The 25,387-nt window shown below is 36.4% G+C and overlaps 1 protein-coding gene across 6 annotated transcripts in view; it reads left to right on the top strand.

Moving 5' to 3' along the window:
* BMPR1B (bone morphogenetic protein receptor type 1B) overlaps positions 1–25,387 on the top strand; it is a 424,822-nt gene that overhangs the window by 188,757 nt on the left and 210,678 nt on the right. For all 6 annotated transcript variants that reach the window (XM_043871290.1, XM_043871291.1, XM_043871283.1 and 3 more), the window contains exon 2: positions 16,600–16,701. The gene's annotated coding sequence lies outside the window, so the exon portion shown is untranslated. The remainder of the gene's footprint in view (positions 1–16,599; positions 16,702–25,387) is intronic.

Raw genomic sequence — 25,387 nt, 5'->3', positions numbered from 1 at the left:
ACACAAAAATCAGCTCAGAATGGATTAAAGACTTAAAACATAATCTTGAGGCTGTATACGTGCAAGAAGAAACATAGGGGAAATGTTTCATAACATTAATCTTGGCAATAATTTCATGGATGTGACCCACACAGAAAACACAGGTAGCAAAAGCAAATAAAAAAGTAGGCCTATGAGCACTGCTCGGCCAGGCAGACAATAGACTAAAAAGGCAGCCTGCAGAATTAGAGAAAATATTTGCAAACCATTTATCTGATAGAGTTAGTCTCCAAATATATATAGTAAACTTCTACAACTCAACACCAAAAAAACTAATAACCTGATTAAAAATGGATTATGAACTTTAATAGTCATTTACCCAAAGAAGACCTAAAAATCCAACAGGTATATAAAATCCTACAAGTCCAATAGTATCACTAGTCATGGAGGGAAAGGAAATCCAAACCATGATGAGAGATCACCTCATACCTATCAGGATGGCTGTTATTTAGAAAGATACAAGTATTGGCAAAGATGTGGAGAAATTAGAATGCTTGCACACTGTTTGTCGGAATGTAAATGGTGCAGCCACTAAGGAAAGCAATAAGAAGGCTCCTCAAAAATTAAAAATAGAACTATGATCCAGGCATCCTACTTCTGGATGTTTATCCAAGGAATTGATGTCAGGATCTCTAAAAGATACGAGCTCTCCCATGTTTATTGCAGAAGTATTTGTAATAGCCAATATGTGGAGAAAACTTAAACATCCATGGTCAGATGAATGAATAAATAAAGTATGGGATATACATATTGTAACACTATTCAGCCTTAAAGAAGGAAATTCTGCTTTATGTGACAGCATGGAAGAACCTGAGGATATTGCATTAACTGAAAAAATCAAATCAGAGAAAGACAGATGCATGACTCCACTTAAACGGGTATACCTAACACAGCCAAATTCATAGAATCATAGTGTGTAATGGTAGTTGCCAGGGGCTGAGGAGAGGGGGAAATGAGGAGTTACTCATCAGCAGCCATAATGTTTCAGTTAAGCAAGGTGAATGAGCTCTAGGGGTCTGCTGTGCAACATCGGGCCCAGAGTCAACCCCACTGTGTTTTACACTTAAAATTTGTTAATAGAGTAGATCTTGTGTTATATGCTTTTACCCACAATAAACTAACATTAAAAACTTTCTTTTAAACATGAAAAAAGAGAAGTTTATCTGAGCTATTTTGTATCATAGATAAGAACAGACATGCTCTTCTTAGAGATATATTGATAACAGTGGGATGAGAGAGTGGTCATAAAACTTCCTCTGCTGTATTTGTCCCTGCCCTTAGGCAGCTGAAATATACTAGATAAGGTGATCTTTCAACTCAAAGATAATTTGGGTTCCAAATCTCTTTGGCCACAATCTCTTGAAAGGTCTGGCTTGGACAGGGTCTTAGGAGAATCTACAGTATGACGTTAAACAGCATGATGAATAAACCACTCTTGGGGGTAGGGATGGGGTTGCCTTCACTACTCAGCCCTTTCTAGTTGTTATGGGATCCAGTGTAAGGGTGTGATGTCTTGACTGGCATATGCTGTTCTGGGGATGCTGGTATTCCCTTTTACTTTGGGAATACATTCCTTTTCCTTTTTTGGATAATTTCCCTTTCCCTCCCTGCCTTTAGGCATTTAAAACATTTACTTGGTATATGTTTGTTACTCCTACTTGGCAACTATAGTTGCTTGTCTTCACTTTTTCTGGGAAAGCACTGTAAAGTTGGTGTTACCTTGTATAGTGACTTCTTGCTCTTATATTTCTAGGTAAAACTTCCTGTACTCGTAAATTAGAGAAAAATGATAATTGTTTTGCTTTATGTTTCTTGAGACTATAAAAGTCGGGAAGATATTAGAGCCCATTGGGATACCTAGTCCACTATAAACTTAATTTGGAATAGGGACATTTCGGGGCATTTTGCTTCATTTCAGTGTAAATTTACTCTTCTTTTACCTCTCCATAATCTGTCAAAACAGAGACTTTTAAAAAGAGCAGAGCCAAAGTCTCAGATAGGATCAGAATGTGTCCCAGGCTTGATTGGTAGGATGGATTCTTTTCCTGCCTCCCCGGCATTCATTTGACAACTTTTCTCCCACTAATAATCCATGGTTTCCTTCTGAGTATCCATGAATTTCTAGAGAAGCTGGCTTTACTTTCTGCATATATTTTAGATCAAGACAATCAGTGTATTTCATTCTTCTGGCTCTAGTGATGGATACAGGGTGTGTATGTGACCTAAGCCAATTCAGTCAAACTGAATCATAGAGCTTTGTTCAAGCATGTTAGAACAATAGTGATTTCTTTCTTGGCAAACTTGGGGAAGGGGAGTATTTTGCCTTTGGAACTTCTCGTCCCAGTGTTGGAATAATGAGCTAAAATGGTATAGTGGAGAAATGGTTTCTTGGTTATTTCATGAAGCATTGTATCAAGCCTTATCTGAAGCTCATCCTACTTAACTTTTCAGTTATGAGAACCAGTAAATCTCCTTTACATGTAAGTTAGCTTGAATAAGTCACTGCCTCTGAGTGAATTTTGACTGATATATGTAAACTTTTTGTAGTTTTGCCTAGACCTTCCTGATTCAGTTTTCTTTCCTAGAAATAAAACTGTCCTGTCTATTTAGAACTTAGTTTCCTCATCTATTAAATGCAGAGTTTGAATTGGACTGTATAAAGTATCCGTTGGATCACTTTTTCTCTCTTTTTTTCCAAGTAGTGGAGCTTGAATCTGTTAGATCAGAAATGTGCCAACTTCTCTTTTCCTATTTAAGAAAGATCTATCTTGCTGAAATCTAGACTCTAGGAATGTGGATTCCTTCAATACCACATATAGAACAGCGTGAATATCATATACTTTTAGTCAGTTTCACAATATATGACTAGCTCTCTCTATTTTTACCCAAGAAATAAATATTTTTTAGAGATGCAACTTTAGAGAAATAGATGAACATAAGAATGATGAAGAATTATTTTCCCATTAATATTTCCATTAATTTGTAAGAAACAACAGATGACTATAGGGAAGCAAGGAAGTAATAATGCCAAAAATAAGCAGTATGTCCTGATATAAATCATTTAATTTTGCTGTGTTTTTTCCCCTAATAACAGACTGGCTGCCTAACCTTAGCCAGCTATATCTTAACTGTTGTCTGTAGTTAAAATTATTAGAGAATTGTCACTGATCAGCCCACAACTTTAATCCACTATTAGAAAAACAACTTACAGCAGATGTCTTAAAGATATTGTAAGTCCAGGTGACATTCACATGTAAGGAAAAGCACAAAAGTGCAGTTGAAACTTGGACATGGTACCAGGGGAATTTTAATGGAGTTTGGGTATTCATAAGGACTTTAACCATCTGTTCCAATAAGGTGAATAACTAAGCAGATTTTTAAAGCTCACTGGTAGTGAGTGGAGTATTGGTGAGAATTAGCTTCTATTGAATTGTACTGAACAATGACAGGCAGCAGTCAGCACTTTATATGAATTTAGTGAATGATACTTTGTAGCAATCTAGTTTCATGCAGCAAGGATTACTTGCAAGGCACTAATTTGTTTCTGTTTTTTTTTTTTTTTTTTCTGAAAGCAACAATTTTGACATGTGTGATTCAATGATAAATGATTGTGTGAAATGCTATTCATGAGAAATAGGTGTATTCCTCCTCCAGATTGCACTGTAGGACTTTTAATGCTTTTTCTTCTGAATAGGTGTTTTGCAGAATTTGTACCAAATTTATCTTGGTCTTATTTGTAAGGAAAAATTACTTGAACATAGTTAGACCTAATATTGCTCTCATATTTCTGTTATGCTTACTAACTTGACCTTAGCAGTGAGTTTTCTTATATTCTAAAGTATTACTTAAATTAAAGATATTTAAATTTTACTATTTTTCTTTCAGGCCAACCAAAACATTAGCCTAGAGGAGTTTGCTCTGGAGTTCAGATGCATCTGCCATTTTGAATGGATGCTCCAGGGACCTGTCTTATTTTGTTTCTCTCAAGAACACCTTGTTAAATTTGGCAATCATGTCCAAAGTCAGCAATACATGCTGAGTTTCGTGAGTTATTTGGCTATACACTGGGTTGCCTTTTTTTTTTTTTTTTTAGAGCTGTCACTATTTTCATTGAATCTTATAGTGTTATATTGATTTATAGTTTTGTGTGTGTATGTGAGCAATGGCTACATTTGCTTCTTGTAGTTTAAAAAAATAGTTAAGAGTATCTTTGCATAGTGTTCATAATGTGGAAATCTAGTAGATAAAGTTTAGAAAACAGATGACCTCAAATTATGTGTTAGCTTTTAAAAAATATGTTTAATTAATTTATTTATTTTTTTTAATTTTTTAAATTTTTTTTATTAGTTGGAGGCTAATTACTTCACAACATTTCAGTGGGTTTTGTCATACATTGATATGAATCAGCCATAGATTTACACGTATTCCCCATCCCGATCCCCCCTCCCACCTCCCTCTCCACCCGATTCCTCTGGGTCTTCCCAGTGCACCAGGCCCGAGCATAAAAAAATATGTTTAATTTAAAGTGTGTTTATTTTGACACTTAGTAAAAGGATAATTTTCCTTGTGATGGAATGATAGGAGTTCCTTTGAAAAAGATAGTTCCTCTCTTAAAATTAACCTGATATTTACTTTCTTTGCTTCAAGTTTTTTTGTATATAATCCATTCATCCAAAGAACTTAAGTTTCACTAACAATAATTGGTAAACTTGGATGAAACTGCATTCAACCAGTACAAATCCCAGTCTCAGTGTCCAGAAACGGGGCAGTAAAAGTGCTAGTGGACAGACCAGTTCATTCACTCTGATGAGTTGGTTTGCTTCCAAACCTGCATTAATGCATTGACATTTGCAACTGAATTCTGCAAATACTGACAGTGTTACTATGATCAGACCATTAGGTGCCTCTAGATGAGAAATAGCTGTGGCACATTTCCTGTCCCTCATGGAGCCAGTGGATTACTAATGGCATAATGTAAAAGCAAAAATAAACAATGTTCAGGACATATATAGAAACTATACAAGACACAGGTGTTCTGTGAGGGCATGGTCAGAGGTGGATGGGGAAAAATAAAATTATGAACTAACCAGTGTTTGAGATCATCACTGAAATATCAAGCAGCCTTTCTGGGAAGAGGATATGGGACAAAGGGACATTCAATGAGCAGAAATGCCATGCGTAAAGGTAGGGAACTACGACTAGAAAATGGTGGAGAAATGAAGTTTCAGGATAGTAAGCCTTAAGTAGGTTCTCTATGAAGAAAACTGCCATGTAATGAATGGATCTTAGATGCCAAGGGGTATTCACTTAAGTTTTTTTGGTGGAGGGGAACCACTCAGGGTTGAAAATAAAATCACATGGAACAGAGGTTTGTGCAGAGCAGTTGGGGTTCTGCTTAGGAAGAACTGGAACACTTTTGGAAGTTACACAGATGGTAAAATGGTAAACTTCATGGTGGCCGAAGCAATGGAAAGAAAGGGACAAATTCCTGACATATTGAGTATGTGGAATCCATTGTAGTTGGCACATATTTGGATATAGAGGATGAAGAAGACTGGTGTGAAGGATAACCCCAAAGTTTTGAGACTGTCTCTGGAATGTTGCTTATTTTATTAATGGAAATTGAGATGTCAAAAAAAGAGCTGTTTATGAAGAGAAGACATAGAAATTAGGTAAAAGGGACTTCACATGTGCTTAATTTCACAGCTATAACAGGAAAAAGCTTCATTTGATGACTAAATACATGTGTATTTTTTTTTAACGTTAGTTCTGCAAGTCATTCTAATTTGTGTGTGAAATTCTTTAATACATTTCTTAGATTTGGAGTTATATGCCAAAACTTGTACATAATGGCAATTACACTTTTAAAATATCTGTTTTAATATAGTTGATTTATAATGTGTTAGTTTCTGTTGTACACCCAAGTGATTCATATTATTTTTCAGGTTCTTTCTCATGATAGGTTATTACAAGATACTGAGTATATATCTGAGGGTATATATATGCCCTGTTCTATACAATAGGTCCTTGTTGGTTATCTCTTTTATATGTAGTTGTGTGCAAATTCCTAATTTATCCCTTCCCCCTTCCCCTTTGATAGCCATGTTTGTTTCTATGTCTTTAGTCTGTCTATTTCTGTTTTGTAAATACGTTCATTTGTGTTATTTTTTTAGATTCCGTATATAAGTGATATATTTGCCTTTCTCTGTCTGATTCACCTCCTTTAGTATGATAATCTGTAGGTCTATCCATGTTGCTGCAAATGGCATTATTTCATTCTTTTTTATGGCTGAGTAATATTCTCTTGTATGTATTATATACCATATCTTCTTTATCCACTCACCTGTTGATGGACATGTAGGTTGCTTCCATGTCTTGGCTATTGTTGAAAGTGCTGCTTTAAACAGACCAATTACTCTTTAAGCTTGGTAAACTAAAAACATTTCAAGGATTTGAGACCTCTGTCCAACATCTGATTGACTCTTCTGTGGCAATACTAGGTGGGTCCACCTCTTGCTATGTGGTCATACAAAAGAAATGAAAGGGCTAAATTTTTTTCTAGATGTTCTGCAGTAGAACAAAAGGAGAATATTGTTTGGCCAGATGCTACGGAAATAAACAGCTGGCTAGGACGACTTTTTTCTTCTTTGTTGTGTAAGTTTCAGGGGTACAGAATTGTAATTCAACATCTGTGTACATTACAAGGTGATCCCCACCACGAGTTTTAAGTACCATCAGTCACTGTACACCTGGCCTCCTTTACCCATTTTGTCCATGCCAGGCACTGCTCTCGTCTTGCCATAGATATTAAAACATGTTTAGGAAGATTTGTAATGTAGAGTCCTTGGTTTTGCTGTTTGAGCGTTGGTTCACACCAGATATTTTACCTACTTATATCTTTATAAGCACTTTAATGTATCAGTTTTATTTACAAATGATAATGTGCAATTCTTTAATTCTCAAAAGCTCCTATACCTCAGTTGAAATGTGTCATGGGTGATATAAGGAGACAAGTGAACTCATAATGAGTACCTCCTGTCCTGCCATTAATATTTACTAATCATCAATTGAACAATGGATTTGGGAACTTTAAGTCATGTAGAATCTATAGCATGATTTAGTTTGATACTATGTTTGTATTTTATATTTTACACTTGATATACTTGCATATTTTAAAGATATTGTATGTTCAGCTCCAGATTACTGTGGTAAAGTGAATATTGCAATAAATCGAGTCACATGATTTTTTGGTTTCCCAGTGCATATAAAAGCTATGTTTACACTATACATGCAGTTTGTTAAGCATGCAATAATAGCATTATGTCTAAAAAAATGTATATACCTTACTTAAAAAATATAGTATTGTTAAAATATGTTGATTATCATGTGAGTCTTTACAATGAAATTTACCCTTTTATAGACTCTTCCTTTCATGAACAGTTTTTTTGTAGATGCAGTGCTATTTGATAGTGGTTTACCTTCAGTAGAACTTATTTAATAATTGAAGTCAGTCCTCTCAAACCCTGACACTGCTTTGTCAACTAAGTTTATGAAGTATTCTAAATCTTCTGTTGTTGTTTCAACAGTCTTCACAGCATCTACACCCAGAATAGATTGCATCTCAAGAAACTACTTTCTTTTTCATCCTTAAGGAGCAACTCCTCATCCATGAGGATGGAGAATCCCCATGGACAGAGAAGCCTAGGGGGACTGTAGTGCATGGGGTCACAAAGAATTGGACACAACTGAGTGACTAAGCTCATACACACAATTCTTCAGATGGTGGAATTTTCAGAATAAGTGAGCACTGGCTTCAGCTTAAAGCAGTAGCTCCTACCAAGACAATCAGCATGTCCTTTGAAGCCAGACATTGACTTCCCTCTAGCTATCAAAGTCACTGATGGCATCTTCTTTCAGTAGAAGGCTCTTTCCTTAATATTGAAAATCTGTTGCTCTGTGTAGCCACCTTCATGAATTATCTTAGCTAGATCTGGATAACTTGCTACAACTTCTGTATCAGCACCTGCTGCTTCACCTTGAATTTTTCTGTTATGAAGATGGGTTTTTTCCTTAAACCTCATAAACTAACCTCTGCTAGCTTCAAACTTTTCTTTTGCAGCTTTCTTACCTTGGGACTCATAGATTTGAAGAGATTTAGGGCCTTGCTGTGGATTAGGTTTTGGCTTAAGGAAATGTTGTGTCTGGTTTGATCTTCCATCCAGACCATTAAAATTTTTGTCTACCAGCAATGACTATTTTGTTTCGTTGTTATTCGTGTATTCACTGGAGTAGCACTTTCAGTTTTCCTGCAAGAACTCCTTGCATTCACAGCTTAGCTATTTGACACAAAAGGTCTAGCTTCCCACCTGTGTTGGCTTTCAACATGCCTTCTTCAATAAGCTCAGTCATTTTTAGCTTCTGATTTAAAGTGAGAGACTTGAAACTCTTTCTCTCACTTAAACACCTAGAGGCCATTGTAAGGTTACTAAGTGGCCCAATTTCAATACCGTTGTGTCTGAGAGAATAGGGAGATGCAAAGACAGAGAGTGATGGGGGAATGGCCAGTTACTGGAGTGTTCATAACACATATGGCATTGATTAAGTTTGCCATCTTATATGGGCATGGTTCATGGTGCCCCAAATGAATTAGAATAGTAACATCAGAGATCACTGATCATAGATCATGACAAGAATATAATAATGAAAAAGTTTGAAATATTGGGTTGTCCAAAATGATCGTTCAGGTTTTTCTGTAAGATGTTATGGAAAAACTGAAACAAACGTTTTGGCCAAACAAATTATTTCAACAATAAAAAAAATATGACACAGAGACACGAAGTGAGCAAATGCTGCTGGAGAAATGGTGCCGACAGACTTACTCAATGCAGGGTTGCCACATTCAATTTGTTAAAAACAAACAAACAAACTGAAGGACAATAAAGTACAATAAAATGACATGCCTATATTCCCCAAATGTTTTAGATAGGGATAGAGTGATCTTATTTATTTCCTTAAGATTCATTAAAATACAATGACCTATGACACAACTCACTGAATGGTTTTCATAACACATGCACTTAAAATCAGCAGAAGCCAATGTCTCCTCACAATTCAGCTTCCTTAGACTGAAAAACATTAAACTTGGCTTGGGTAATGGTTTAAGAGATTCTCAAATAATACGGGGAGTGTCCTAGAGCACTTCTCTTACTTCCCACTGAGATTTCAATTGTAGACAAAGCCATCATTAAACATTTGTTTGGTATTGCTTTGGGGGATTGTGGCATATTTTAAAAACTTGGATAGGGTGACACGCAGTGGAGTGTAAATTAGGAACAGTTGGAACACTTAATATGTTCCAGGAGCTATGCAATTTTTTCTATTCCCACATTGTATTTGTTCTTCAATAACTTTTGCATCACTGTTTTCTTACTGCTGAAACCATCTTTTCAAAGGTCATGAGTTACCTCTTTTGTTGCAAAATCTATTGGCCTCTTTTAGTCCTTTGGCTAAAAGTGCTCGCAGGATCATTTGACACTTAGGTGTTCCCTTCTCAGAACTCTGGACTCTTTACTCTAACTCACTTCTCACCACCTGTGCTGTTGCTTTTGTTTCTTTTACATGTTTCTTCACTTCCTCTGTCTCCCTTTTTGTTGTTCCCAGGAGTTTAATCTGAGGCTTTTTTTGCCCTCTCCTGGTTCACTCTGTATACACTTTCATGACTTTATTTGCCATTACTAATGCTGATGGTACTCATATTCCTGTTCCCAGAACAGATCTCTTCCTCACACAGCAAATCTTCTTGTACAGTTTCTAAGGATCCCTGTTGGAATGGATTTTCTCAGTTGTCAAGAAGGTGATTTCCTTGAATATTTGCCTCCAGTGAACCATTGGTTTCCAAGGTATTTTCAGTTTTTTGTCCTCACCAGATTTGCTCTCTGCTTGTTCTGTTTCTTTAATACTTCTTATGTGTGTCTACCATTCTCTGTTTTGATTACTACAACCTTAGTTGAGGACTCTATCATTTCTCATCTAAATCATCATCATCATGAAATTAAAAGATGCTTGTTCCTTGGAAGAAAAGCTATGACCAACCTAGACAGCTTATTAAAAAGCAGAGACATTACTTTGCCAGCAAAGGTCCGTCTAGTCAAAGCTATGGCTTTTCCAGTAGACATGTATGGATGTGTACTCTAAAGAAAACTGAGCACCAAAGAATTGATACTTTTGAATGGTGGTATTTCAGAAGACTCTTGAGAGTCCCTTGGATAGCAAGGCGATCCAACCAGTCCATCCTAAAGGAAATCAGTCCTGAATATTCACTGGAAGGACTGTTACTGAATCTGAAACTCGAATACTTTGGCCACCTGGCATGAAGAACTGACTCATTGGAAAAGACCCTGATGCTGGGAATGATTGAAGGCAGGAGGAGAAGGGGATGACAGAGGATGAGATGGTTGGATGGCATCACCGACTCAATGGACATGAGTTCGAGTAAGCTCTGGAAGTTGGTGATGGACAGGGAAGCCTGGCATGCTGAAGTTCATGGGGTCGCAAAGAGTCGGCCATGACTGAGTGACCGAACTGAACCATTCTCTGTTTTGATTACTACAGCCTTAGTTGAGGACTCTTATCATTTCTCACCTAAATCATCATAACCACCTCTTCTTTGGTCTTCCTACAGTCAGTTTTGCTTCTTCCATTCTGGTATCCATTTTGTAGTCAAAGTGACTTTTCTAAAACATATTCTTAAATGGTTTCCTAGAATAAAGTACCAAATCCTCAGTATGACATAGGAGGGTCTTGATATATGGTGAGCTTAAAACTTCAAACCTTGTATTTCATCACGTGTTCTGTGGTTAACTCCCAGTAACCTTCAGAACTTGTCCCACTGTAGTTCAGACCTGGCCTGTTCCCTGATATTCCAGGTGAGGCCTCTGTCATTTCTTTGTGTTCCTGTGGGACAGTGTTTAAGACAATGTATTGCAGTCATTTGTTTTCTTTTTCTTTCTTACACTTCCCTTTTAATATTGATAGATAGGGGCGTTTGGCTTTTTTCTATATACTTACTGTAAGTATTTAGCATATGACTAATAGATATACAATGAGCATTGAATGAATTAATGAGTAACCACACTAAGATCAATAAAACCTACATTCTGTTCTCAAGTACCTCATTGTGTGGTGAGGAGTTTTACAAGTACAAAGAATTTTAAAAAGCCATCAACAAACAATCACAATGTAGTGTGGTATGAGCTATTAAATGTAATGTTTTTAAGTAGGAAGTCATTAAATGCTAATCTCTCAAGGGACAGTCTGTTGAGGATATATAATAGAATTAAACTAATTTTCATGACATTCAACCATGTTTCTTTGAAATGAGGTCTTATTGTAACACTTAAGGTATTCAGAGTACTTTATGAAACATTTTTATTGACTCTGTAAAACTTTACTTTGTCTTTTGTTTTGTCAGTTTTATGAGGGCTCAACAAAAGTGAGGCAGGTTGTATTAAGTTTCTAGACATCTTATTTGCCTGGTTAGGAAGTATGAAGATCATAGCTTAATTTTCTTTTCCTTTCTGAGCCTACTACAATAATTTCTATTATCTAACAAGATTTTACATGACTTTATGCTTTATAGTTGATTGGCTAATAAAAAGAAACATATTGTTTTTTCCCTCTAAAGCAATTTAAAAGGACATCATGCATTTTTAAGAACTTGCGGCTGTTACTTTTATGATCTCTAAGATTTACAAATGCTGTTGTAACATAATTTTCTTCATAACAATGGAGTAAAATATTGTTGAAAAAATTAGTTACCTCTTCTGATTTTAAACTTTTAATTAATATGTGTCATGGACTTTTAGAATAGTCAACACTGTGAATATTAACCTGGTGATTGCAAGGGCAGGATCTGCTTAACTGGTTTTCAAATCATGTTCCTCAGGACTCTAGCTTTCCGAGGGGTGTCTGAGGGAAGCTGAGGAGTAGGTTGGTGAAGTTCTGTACCCCTCATGCATCTTCCACCCTTCAGTCATATCTGCTGTTTTTCTATTATCTGTTGGCCTTTCTTTGTAAAAGATATTGGTTAAGGAGAGGAAAACTTCAAAAATATCTCAAACCATTGGTTCACTTGATGCAAATATTCAGGGAAATCCCCTTGTTGACAATTGAGATAACCTATGAAGGTGGAAAATGTACAGAATTTTTGCACTGTTTTTTCCATGTGTCACTTTCTGTGAGATCCTGAAAGACAGTGAAGGAGAGCTGTATACTTTAAGTGCTGGGCCACGTGTCCTATCTCATGTGTTTTCCATCAAAGACTCTCAGTCACCACATGGCATTTCCATCGTCTGGTCTTTAGAACCTGTGAACCAGGGCCTGACTAGATTTAGGGGGAACTGGTGGTGGAAATTTTGAGGATGGGAGATTTAAAATTTAATGCTTCTTAAGAGCAAGGGAAAGGGTTGCTGATCTTGCCAGTTCCGTGGTGTTCACATCATAAGGCTAAGTACTTTATGCCAGGAAGCTGAAGGGTCAGGTCATAGTTTTATAGGTTTTGGCCAAAGGCAGTTCCAAGGGAAAAGTAATTGTTTAAAGGTGCTGACCACTAGCCGATCTTAGTCCTCCATTCTTTTGGTCTCTTACTTCTCTCCCCTGCCCCAAATAGGGTTATCCTAGGTGCACAGTTCAGGTCACTACCATAGTAACCACACAAACAGAGCACAGAGGAGTACAGTTTGCTTTAATTTCATGAGGATGAAAAGAAAACTATACAAGGAGATGCTTAGAGGTGACATAGATGCTGGGATAAAAATGTATCAATAAGAGATATGTTGGAATGGACGTTGCCCATAAAATAATTTTATATCTTAAACAGAATCTAGGGAGTAACTACATCTTTTTAAACACTTTAAAAAGTTGGCAGAGTTGATTCAAAGTGCTATTTAAAACTTAACATTTAAAATGACATTTTTTGGGGGAAACTGTAACTATCAATTTGAAGGATAGGATTTTTTTCAGCAGCAATTGTAAAAATATCCATTTACATATGTGAGGCAGGTTTAGTGTAGTTTATCATAAAGAGATGAGTTTGTCAAATGCATACCCACACACGCAAACACATATCCCCTTTTGGCCTCAGAGAAGAAATTCCAAGGCTGTAGATAAATACTGGAATTAATCATACCTGGGACAAAGATATTACTGGAGTTTGTTTGTGGACTTGGTTGGAGTTGGGGTCCTAGGAAGTGGTTGAGAGGGTATCACTTAATGATCTGACTCATCCCTTGTTGTACTGATGACTTATACAAGGAACATGATCTTCAACTGTGGTCAACTCCATTTGGCTCAAACAATTCTAGTAGCTACTATATCTTCATTTCTAATTATGAAAACAATATATGTTTGTAATTAGAATTGTGTTCTACTACTCAAAGATAACCTCTGGGAACATGTTGGTGTGTCTTATTTTCTCTTTTTTGTATGACTTAGCATATGTATTAAAATTGGAGAGTCAAATTATGCATATAATTTTTGTATAGGTTTTGTACGCTGCATTTTTGTTTCCTTTAACAGTTTTTCAATATGTGCCTGCTGTAATCTAGGAATTTTTCTGTGCCATTGAATTTTCCTTGAAAGCATGATATTCAGTGACTTCTTAATATTCCATCATATCACAGTTTATTTCAGTATCTTACCCTTGGACATTTACATTGTTTCAGCTTTTTGCTATTATAAACATTTTTTTACCTCTAGAAATCTTTTCTATTTGAATTTATCTGATTATTTCCTAAGGAAAAACTCCAACAGATATAACTATAGATTTTAATAATCCTTGATTTAATAGCACTGTAATTGGGGAGAATGAGATGAACCTAAGCTTTCATAGAGCTCAAATAATCAGACATTCAGAAAATGTAAGACATAGTTACTCTGATTGACTTTTCAGTAATCAGCATTCTGGATGGATTTTCAATGGTCTAGTCATCACCATCATTTTAGTGTAGATGTATCCAGGTTCTAACATAGTGCTACTGCCCAATAAGTAACACATATTTGTTATGACCGTGTCATTGTAAACTATGTCATTTCTTATTACTGTTCGCAAATACCTGAGATAGTCTCGACACCCAATTCTTATTGCATAAAACAACTTTTAGAGCCTCATATCTTACACACATCTGGATCATTGATGCTTGTGAAAATGTTGCACTGTACCATAACCCCATTGAATAAAAGAGGAGAAATTTTAAGAGAAAAGAAAATTCCTATGCAGTGTAAAGGTATTCTGTTGTGTTCTATGATAATCAACAAATTTTGCATTTATTGCTGAATTTTGAACTATGTCTGACATATTTTTCTTTTAGATACCCCTTGCAGTAGCTAATGGCTATAAGATGAAGGATCACTGATAATTTTCTCTCCCTCCTGTCCTCTCCCTCTTCCCGTGTGTGTGTTCTATGACTCAGGTCTATTTTTTTCAAATATACGATTTGGTTCATTTCTGTCATGTGTAGCATCTGCAAATATTTAGTCAAGTATTTAATCTTCCCATGAAATGCTTCAGAGATTTGTCATATGAAATCATTGGTTTCTCTTTAGTGCTAAGTCATAGCAAATTATCATCTTTTTTAGGTTGATTTCGTAGAGTGTTAAGTGCTATTTAAATTTCACTTCGATATGGAGCTATTTATTTTTCTCCTAATCACTTAAAATAGCAAGAGCTAATCAACTGGAGTTTTTCTCCTTTTTATGAATACATCAGTCTACCCCTGACTCACATACATGTTTCTGCCTTTAGGTCAGTGGGAACTTTTCCCAGCCATGTTTTTTTTTTTCCCCCCCTTAATTCCTAATTTCTCTCAGGAACAAATGGCAGCATAGTTAAGCATTAGAAACTTGTTGCTAAAGGTGCTAACCTAAACATCAGTGCCAGGATATGACTGAGACTTAATAGACTAATTAATTTGTCTACTGCACCTCTGACCTGGGAATTATGTACAATGGGCTATACTTCCAGAACTAAGAGTTTGGGATCCAAAGTAGAGAAAAATGCAACTTTTGTGTGCTTTATACATCAACATGCAATTAATACTGGGTTCTTTTAGAAAACAGATTTTGAAAATGGAGCTTTCTTCCATCACATTTTGGAAGTAAGATAGTGCAAGATTCTGTGTACCTTATCTCAGTTTTCTTCTTCTATATTTTATAATGGTTATAAGCAGAGCCCTCACATTACTTGATCCAAACATGCTACTGACCTCCAGAGGAGCAAATTATATAGCCCATGTTTTCTGTATTTATTGCAATGTAGTATGCTCAGATAGGAACCACAGTCACTCTTAGAAAAAAAATAGGAACTTGAAGCTTGAATGACATTTAAAAAAAGTGTTTGTGTTATAATTCCTGACTGTGCTTTTTATGCTTCTATCAGTGAGAAGATTAATTTTATTTTCCCTTACATTCCTTTTCTCCCTTCTTCATTTTAGAGATAATTTGACTATTTATTATTCAAAGGACAGGTAACATTTGACTACCACTGAATTCTCATTGTCCACACTGGATAGAAGCTGACATGAAAAATAATCTGTTTATGTTAGCCTGTCAGTGTCTGATTGGAGGCTTCTCGGGTGGCTCATAGTAAAGAATCTGCCTACAATGATGGAGATATGGGTTCGATCCCTGGGTTGGGAAGCTCCCCTGGAGTTGGAAATGGCAACCCACTCTAGTATTCTTGCCTGGGAAATTGCATGGACAGAGGAGCCTGGCCTGGGCTCGTTGGGGTCACATGAAGTCGGACATGACTTAGTGACTAAACAGCAAAAACGTCTGGTTATGCATCTCTCTGGGTCTTGAGAACTCTCAGAGGTGCCAAGTAAACCCTTCGCTGTTAGGATTTTCGTTAGAGCAGGGTTTTAATATTTTGGTGGTTTGTGGGTTTGCAAGGACTCATCAGGCCACCAAATGTTTGTTCAACACAGCGCAGACACTCCTCTAGACACTGCTGCTAAAGCAGTGGACAAGATGATGCTTCCGGCTCTGCTGAGGCTTACAGTCCAGTAGCGGTAGTCACACAAGGTAAGTCCTAAGAGTAACGGTGTAACTCACGACAAGGCTGTTTGTTATGTACACAGCAAAACAAGCTGAAAGGATAGAGCTGTGACTGGAATATGTGTGAGGTGCTATTTTAGCCAGAGTATTAAAGAAAATAGCTCTCAGGGAGGCAGTACTAGAGCTGAGAGCTTAACCATGAGACGGTAGCCTTTGGGTAGATCCTGTTCTCTTTCCGTTGCTGGCAGTCACTTTACCAGGAAGATGCAAGATTTCATATACTTTCAGTATAGGCATAGTGCATGGATAGAGCAGATGCCCACAGGGTATGAGGATGAACGAAATAAATAGATACTGGCCTATGATTTGAGAGGCAAATGCTTTACCTTTCTAAAGTTATGTTGCCTCCAGTGGTAGAGTGAAAGTTTTAGGTTTCATATGCATGTTGTTGTTGGTATTGTTGTTAAATGTAGTGTGAACCTCACATTGAATTATTTGTTTATTTACTAGGTTTCAGCGTGGTCAAGAGCGTGAATGTACCTGAAGTGGATGTACTGCTCGTAAATCATCAAGAACGTCCTACACATTGGTTATCAGCAGCCTGTTTATCTGGTTGGTATCTAAAGCAAGTCAGATTTGCCACGATAGTTCATCTCATAGTAACTAAACCATTGATTTTAAGGAAAAAGCCTTAAAATGACTTTGGCAAGTAATGCACAGGCAGTTCGCCATATGTCTAACCAGGTCACTTTAAGGTTAGTTAAGGTGTTAAAGCAGTAATCTGAAATCTGGGGTAGGGGGCAAAGGGAGATGCTAGTGAAGGCAAGAAGTCAAGTTGTGTAGAGGCCAGACAGAAAAAGGCACATAGACTGTATTTACTGCCTTGCTTTTATTTGTACCCATTTCAAAAGAAAACCTGATGAACAGGTATGTTTGCCATGCCTTCACTTTGACAGGTTGGGGGGGGGGTCAGTGGGGGAGATGGAATTCTGTTATCTCTGAAGACTTAATGTTTGAAAGACATTCCAAGATCAGTAGATAGATAAACATGGTTTCCAGTTTAGGCTTTACATTGCTAATCTTGACCTGTTTCTTCTTGTTTATACGCTGAAAACTGAATTTTTCAAGATAGAAGAAATATTTATTCACAAACAGAATGGATTTGACTTTCAGTAAAGATTCATGTTAAATGTCAGTGTTGCACAGAGCCTTTTCTTGCCTTCCCATCTTCTCATGTAGTTATCGTTTCATGATAATTCATATTATATTATATTACTTTCATTTATTGTCATTTCATTTGCTGCATCCCTTATTTCAAATACTCATTGTTTCTCAGTTATATTTTAAAATAGCTTCTCAGATCCATCTACTTTATCCCTTTCTAAACTCTCTACTATTTCATCAGCAGAAGGAATACCGACTGCTCTCTCTTCATGACCTCTAATGCTTCCAGGATTACATCCTGTAACATAGAGGGCCCTTTAACTTCCTCAGATCCTTACACGTCCTCATCACTTGGCACTACTTTTTCCAATCCGTTACTTATAGCCTATGAATCTTTTATGATTCATCAGTTTATCTGCTTGCTCATTCATTCACGATTCTGTTCCTTTGCACTTGCTGTTTCCGCTTGTTGAACGTCATTCGCACTCCTTATTTGCTTCGCACATTTTTACTTATCTTCATGATTCTATTTAAAGGAAAGGTTTGTCTATGATTCTTTCCCTGGCAGAGTTAGGAACTTCCCATCTGTCGTCCCATAATGCTGTGACTATCTCTGATTTGAATCTCAATATAAAAGTTTTCATGGCTCACTCACAGTATTCAGTAAACCTTTTATGGACAGACACTGCCTTCTGTTTTCCTCTTTATCCCCAGCCCTCAACACATAACTAGCAGTGATTCACTTGTCATGCATTGAATGAATAAATTGATAACTGCTTTGTGTTGTAGCACCATGCTATTTATAGTAAAGGAAAAATTTTAATAATATGATTGTTTAGTTCCTGTTTTCAGTAAGCTTTTGATTTCGTTTGGTGGACAAGACTTAAACACGTGAAATAATTAGGAAACACAAGCTAAAGCATAGTATACAAATGAATTATTTTTATTTTAAAAGTATAGCATATATATACATATATGATACACATGGTGGTTTGGAGGAAGGGCGAAGATCAAATTTAAGTTATTAGTTAAGCTTCTTGGACTAGATAAAGATTTCATGGGATAGTAAGGGAGTTGAGATTGGAACATGGTCTGAGGCATGAGCGAAGTTGTTATTTGACTGAGTCCTCTTACGCATGTTTTGTCTAGCTTATTTTTAGTAAGTCTTAGGTAGTTTGTGTACATTTATTAAAAGGCAAATGGTTAATATTTTTATTTTGTGAAGGGCCAAAAATCAAATAGGGGAAATTAGAACAAGAAATAAAAGTTGAGATGGATGCTGTGTGTGCATCAGAAAGAGATTAATCCATATGAAGCAAAATCTGGACTGAATGAAGTCCTAAATCCAGATGCCCAGGTAGGAAATGGAATGACTGACAGAATTATCTCATAATGACAGTGATGTAAAACCTCCCTTTGGTTGGGTTCTAAACAATATTTGTGAACAGTATTTTCCTGGGATCAAAGAGGTTGGGGCTAGAACACATTCCACGTGTATGGGGAAAATGAAAACCAGAGAACAACAATAAGCCAAATTCATTAGTTTTCAGGTGTTTAAATTGAGTCAGGCATGACTCTTTGATGGAAGAAAAACCATCTCACCATCTTTCTGGGCAGTCAGAAAAGAGAAAATGTGCAGTGGGAATGTGCAGAAGGTTCACAGACTGAGCAACTAATTAAGTAGGTTAAGTAGGCCTGCAAAGGCTGAAATCTGTGACTATGCATTTCTCACTCGTGTATTAGTTCCCTGAGTGCTTTGAAGATAATCCTGCCTTAGTCTAGGATATGTGAGTCAGAAAGAAATTTAGGAAACTCAAAACTGTATTCTTCCCTTTGGGTCCTAAGGTCCCTAGTTGGCCATCCCCTCTGTACTTTTCATAGTCTTCTTATGTGCCTTTTGTAGATGATGTTCAGAATTTTTAGTTGTAGTCATCTAGTGGGATAAGGGCTTCCTGGTGGCTCAGATGGTAAAGAATATGCCTGCAATGCAGGAGACTTGGTTTCCATCCCTGGGTTGGGAAGATCCCCTGGAGGAGGGCATGGCAACCCACTTCAGGATTCTTGCCTGGAGAATCCCCGTGGACAGAGGAGCCTGGTGGGCTACAGTCCGTGGGGTCGCAAAGAGTTGGACACGACTGAGTGAGCGTAGCACAGCACAGTAGGATAAACATGAGGAAATACTTATATCCATTCCAGTCCAGAATCACTTAGATTTTTAAAAGTTTCTATTTGGTCTTTGGAATTTAGGATTGGAACATGTTGAATTGATAGCTTTTCAAACATAGGGAGATAATATGCTGTGGATTCTTAGGCACCAAAAGACGAACTACAATAATAGCTACGTTTACCATATGCCGAACCCTCTGTAAAGCATGGGGCTTCCCTGGTGGCTCAGATGGTAATGAATCCGCCTGCAATGCAGGAGACCCAGGCTCAATCCCTGGGCTGGGAAGGTCCCATGGAGAAGGGAATGCAGCCCACTCCAGTATTCTTGCGTGGAGATTTCTATGGACAGAGGAACCTGCTGGGCTATAATCCATAGGGTCGCAAAGAGTTGGTCCCTGCCAAGCGACTATCACTTTCACTTTCTTTTCTACCTCAGCCCTCTGTGTAAGGGAAGCAGGGCAAAGAAAGTTTTTAAGCTTTACCCAGGACCCCAGACCTGATTCCATAAACTCAACTTTTAATCACTGTGTTACCTTTACCATTTGATGAATAAAATTTCTTAGGACTCTAACATCCTAAATTGGGTATCACCAACTTTCAGCCAAGGAATATGGAAATTGGTGATGGAACCAGATACTTAAAGTGATAGACTGAGAATTGTGTATGTGAGTCCAGAAGAACTATAACTACAAACTTGAGTTTTTCCCTCACTTCTCCTTTCCTCTAGAATAATTTTTATGTTCCTCATAATTAGGGAGTAACCAACGCTGTGAGTTAAAATCAGAGTAATAACTAAACTCTTCAACATAGAAGTAATAGTTCTGGATAGGCAGGTGGTCTGTGATGTTATTAGGGTGTCGTGAAAATTTAAATATCAGTTTGAAAATCAGCCTGAGGGTCCACTGTACTTGCACGTTTGGAAAGTTTTCCTGGACTAATGTAGTATGAGTGTCCTGACTTTGTCAAGTTTGTAGATTTCGTAAGCTTTATTACTTAAAGTCAGATCCAAAGCAAACTGATAACTAACATTTGCTGTCTAGTCACAACTTTCTTATTTTCTCTTAATTTCTTCATGGAAACCATCAGTACAGGTGGCATGTTGCTAACACACTTCAGTATATATGAGGTGAAAAATCTCATTTGTTATTTTCCAGTTTTTAGATTTAGTGGTTATATTCCCTGATTTTCATAGTTTGATATAACTTTCCAGATACTAATAAGGAAAATATCTTGTTTTGGTTTAACACATTTTAAAGCCAAAACCATTTTAGGTTACGTTTGCCACAGTTGAAGGAATCCAGCAGTTGTGAAAGGACCTGGCGAATTTCAACAGTATTCTGGTTAGTTGTTGTGATCAGTGCTTTAACATGAGTTGTTTGTTTTGAATTATATACTATTACAAATTAATACTACCCACCCTTTTTTTGTGTGTGTCTAGGAACTAAGCCAGGAACTAAGCAACACTAATGCATGTGGGTGTTATCATTATGGTGACGTAAAAATCAAACATTTATGAACTAACAAAGCAGGAATTGTTCAAGGTACAATTGGACACTGGGTCTGGTTAATTTTTCCACCTGACTTCTTATAAATTCAGGCTTCTGCAATGTTGCTTATGATATTTTCAATGTGTCATAATTCCTGGTGATAAAAATTTCTGTAGTTTTGCCAGTTTTAAGTTCTTAAAGATTTTTTTTTTTGTCTTCATCACAGTTGTTGAACTTGTGAAGAAATAGTATTTGCTCAGTTGTACAATATCTATAGGCTGACTTACTGTGAGGCACTGGATTGCTAGTCAGTTTAGATTATCACTCATTTCAGCGTTTCTTTACCATATTGTTAGCTGTGCCCTAAGACCACTAATTGTGCCAAACTTGTTCCTCTCCTTTCCCTTGAATTGAAAATATTACCAAGCTCTGTTGCTGTGTCCTCTGTTGGTCTCCAGAGGTAACCCCTAAAATTTATTCTCACTCTCACAATCCTCTCCAAGGCTTTTATCCTCAAATGACTGAATTTTAGCACAGATTTTTAAAACTGATTTCTCTGCTTCTGTTTTTTCCAACTCCATGCAGAAAAGTTGATCTGAATTTTGAGGTACATGGTAGTAGGTACATTATAAGGATGCAATAAATGCTTATTGATTGGTTAGAAATGAATTCTCATTGGTAAAAAGTCAGATACTTCATTTGAATATTTAAATGTGAATGATTGAAGCCATTTTTTGTTTGTTTTGGTGAAAAGTCTTTCAAAATTCAACTAGGTTCTTTATTTATGTACCTTCTACATTTTAGTTGTGAATTGGGCACCCTAGTTCTATAGGTGCTAATAAAAACTAAAAAGTGCTGGTTACAAACTTTTAGTAGTTCAGAACAGCAAACATTGAGTAAACATTTAGTAGTTCAAAACAGTAAAGGTAATATTTCCTTTCTAGATATTTTCCATTTTTAGCTGTAAGATATATTTAGATATTTTAAAAGATTAAAAATTAAAGTGAGAGCAGATGGTGTGGGCAATATAAAGAAATGTAAGAAAAAGACAAAGTAGCATTTTATAGGACTTTCTCACATCTGTGAGGTTGTTGACCTAGTAACAATTCATTTTGGGTAGCTTAGTTTCAGTGGGTTGATCTCTGTTTTCAAGAAGAAAATTAAAATGGTAACCTAACTGTAGTTTGTGGCCTTTTCACCAGATTCCTTGAGTAAATTTAAAGTTGTTTGAAAAGCGTGCAGTGAAAGTTGTGTGAACAGTCCTTTGCTTTCTATTGTTTTGTGTTTCAAGCATCACTCATCCGTTCCCAACAGGTGTTCTGCCAGCTGTGCCCAAAACGTTTCAAATGATTTAGAAGCTGTTTCCACACTTACCTTGTATAGGGGCTGTTTACTGTGAAAGGAGTTCTCTGATTACAGAGTGCTTCGGTACAGGCAGGAGACTAGAAGCCAGAAAAGCAAATCTAATTTGAGGTCTACCTGCCTGTCATTGTTGCTTCAGAAGGAGAAAGAGTGAGAGGACTAGGATTGGTTTTTGTGTAGCACTGGTGCTGATAAATGGGTTTTTCTTTCAATCTTGCGTACTTTGGCATGTGTATTTATGTTGTGGCAGGAAAGAATTTAAATGGTATCAGAATAATTTTGTTTTCATAGCTGCATGAAGATGCAAGGAAAGAGTTTGAACTCTCAGATTTTAGAGCTATTGGGGCCTATTAAAATAGAGGAATAGACTCTCTGTATTTTACCCCTTTAGTAAAAAAAATATGTAAGGTCTTTTCTATCTGTAAAGGTAAATGACTAATGATCGTAAATGACTGGGAACGTGTAGGAAATTTTGTGACTATCTCACACTCTTGTCAAGACATTAAACAAGTGTTAGAATTTATGAATATTTATGTTTCATGCTACTGAGATTAAACTATTCTTTGTTTACTTATTATTAACCAACCAAATAAGCAAGTCTCAATAGGTAGTAAATTAAACAAAACCGTTTTCATGCTGATAAGTAGGGTTTGCCTTCAGCTATAAATAATCGTGTTGGAAGCATTTCATTTTCAAGCTGTAGTTATATGCAACAGATACCATGTTTAAATGTCATCTTATCGCTAATATCAAATTTAATTGTTGCGTTACTTTATGGCATACCATTATTGGACTGAATTCTAGCTTCAGAGTGCAACTCCAGATATAAGCAGGTGTTAAGAATTTTTGCCTAAGAGTTACAGGCATAGGATAATGTGTCCATGCAGATGATATGGTGTTATTTGTAATATTGAGAATATGTTTGCATTTTGTGGATGAAATAAAACTAATTAGGAGCTCTAGGGATTATCTAATACTTTCTTTGCATATTGTACTCTATTGTAGAGCTGCTGTGATCTAAAGCACTGCAGTATCTTCAGTGAGCAAACCTTCCACTCTTAAATTTTTATTTTTCCCTATTATTAGAAAATTAAAACAGCCGAAGCTCTTCATTCCAAAGAATATCTTAGTATAATGCAGTCAGGACACGGCTTAGCGACTGAACAACCAAGTATGGTGATGAAAAGAGCTGGTCTTAGAATCACCTGGCATGGATGTAAATTTTTACTCATCTTTCCTACTTGTCTTTATCTTTAAATGAGGATAATAATAATAGTACTTAACACAGAGGTTTATTTAAGTGTTAAATGAATTCACTTATTGTCTTTACCTCTAAATGAGGGAAATAATAATAGTACGTAACACTTAGGTTTGCTTAAATGTTAAATGAATGAATGTGTTCAGTGTAGGACAGTGCCCTGCATGAACAAGCACGGTTGAGCTGTCATCATTTAGAGGCTTGTTCCTCCCATACCTGATGCCTGTTGGTTGAAAAATACTAATGTGGGAAAGTGGAACTTTATATACTGTCATTTCTCATGGTTTTGATTTTTGAAGTAAAGGAAATTGAAATTGAGTGCTGTTAAATGAATTGTTTAAGATTGAACAAGTACTTAGTGGCACATTTGGCCTAAACTAGAATTTAGGCCTTTTTCAATGTTTGGCATCTGCTCTGTTTTTATCTCAAGAACATTTAAATAATTTTAATAGTTATCTTTTGTACTTTTGATGTTCAGAATTTTTCTTTAATTTGTAATTTCATGAATTACAATTTCATGTAGTTAAAATGCTACAGATGTATAAAGCAGAAACTATTTAATATTCATGTATCTCTAAAATTACTTTAACAATTCTCTTTTGGAAGATGGTTTGCATGTCTTGTTGTATAGGAACACTGGGATGCGGGAGCCAGAGTGCACTTCTGCATGGTGTCTTCTATCTGCCGTGGACTGAAGCTTAATGTTCTGTGCCATAACGAGTGATAGCAGGGTTTAAATTCACAGGTTAGCTCTTAACATTAATAATGCATTGTTGCTTTGCATTTCTCTGAAGGCCAGGATTTAATTCATCACACTTCCTATGTAGATACATATCATAGCGAAAGAGAAATTGTTTGTTTAGATGACCTTGTATACTGTCCTTCAAGAGCCTAATGATTTATATTGTAATTTTTACAAAGTACTGTGATTCACAATAGGGTGTCAGGCAGTTAGATGATGACGTTTGTGTTTTTTGGGTAGTTCCAGTGGTAAGTGAAGCTTCTGAAGGCAGAACTATAAATAGGTCCTAATTACCTCCCCTCAGTGATTTTTTTTTTTTTTTTTATTGAACTTTTTGACTAATTGTAATGCTACCACAGTCTTTATGGTGCTACCTGTATACCTGTATTGACTGGAGAAATTGAATGGCTGGCTGGTACATGAAATAGATTCCAGCCTTTTTCCGTGACATCATGATTATAACAGACTTCCCTGAGAATATGAACAGCAGCTGTGCACTTTTGTGAGTTTTACATTATGAACCATAACAACCGTTCCAGCTCTGTACAGGTGATAGGGTAGCTTGATGCTTAACAAATGAAGCCAGACTCTGAGCTGTGAAACTGTTAACAGATCTAGTAATGACATGGGCCCCTGTTTGGAACATTTCATAATACAACTGGGGAAAACAGGGGTGACCGCCATTTAGCACATTGGCAAAAAGGTTTTCCTTTACCTCTTGTTCTATATAAGTCCGTGGAATCAATGAGAAATTGATTTGCAGTTTGTGTCAGTAGATCTAGAGTCTCTTCAGTTGAATTATATTTCGAAAATACCAGATTTTCCAGCATTTGAGCATTCTATTTCCAGCCTTTAAGCAGAAAATCAAGTAATATTTTCCTTGATGATCAAAAAAAGTGCTTGCTTTTACTATAAAGGTAAGAATCTAGTGTGATGATGTGAAAAAATGTCTTGATTAAACATCTATGGGTTATATATGTGTAGCAAAATACTATCTATTTCTAATTGAATAATAATAAAGCAAAAATAAATCATTTTAACAGAAATTTAACTGTTATGGACATACCTGAAAAGTTCCTTACATATTCTGCCTTATCACACTTTTTCTTTTTGAATAAT

The sequence above is a fragment of the Cervus elaphus genome, chromosome 17 (assembly GCF_910594005.1).
Source record: "Cervus elaphus chromosome 17, mCerEla1.1, whole genome shotgun sequence".
NCBI lineage: Eukaryota > Metazoa > Chordata > Mammalia > Artiodactyla > Cervidae > Cervus > Cervus elaphus.
Note: the sequence above shows the minus strand (reverse complement) of the source record. Positions and strands in the feature narration are given on the sequence as shown.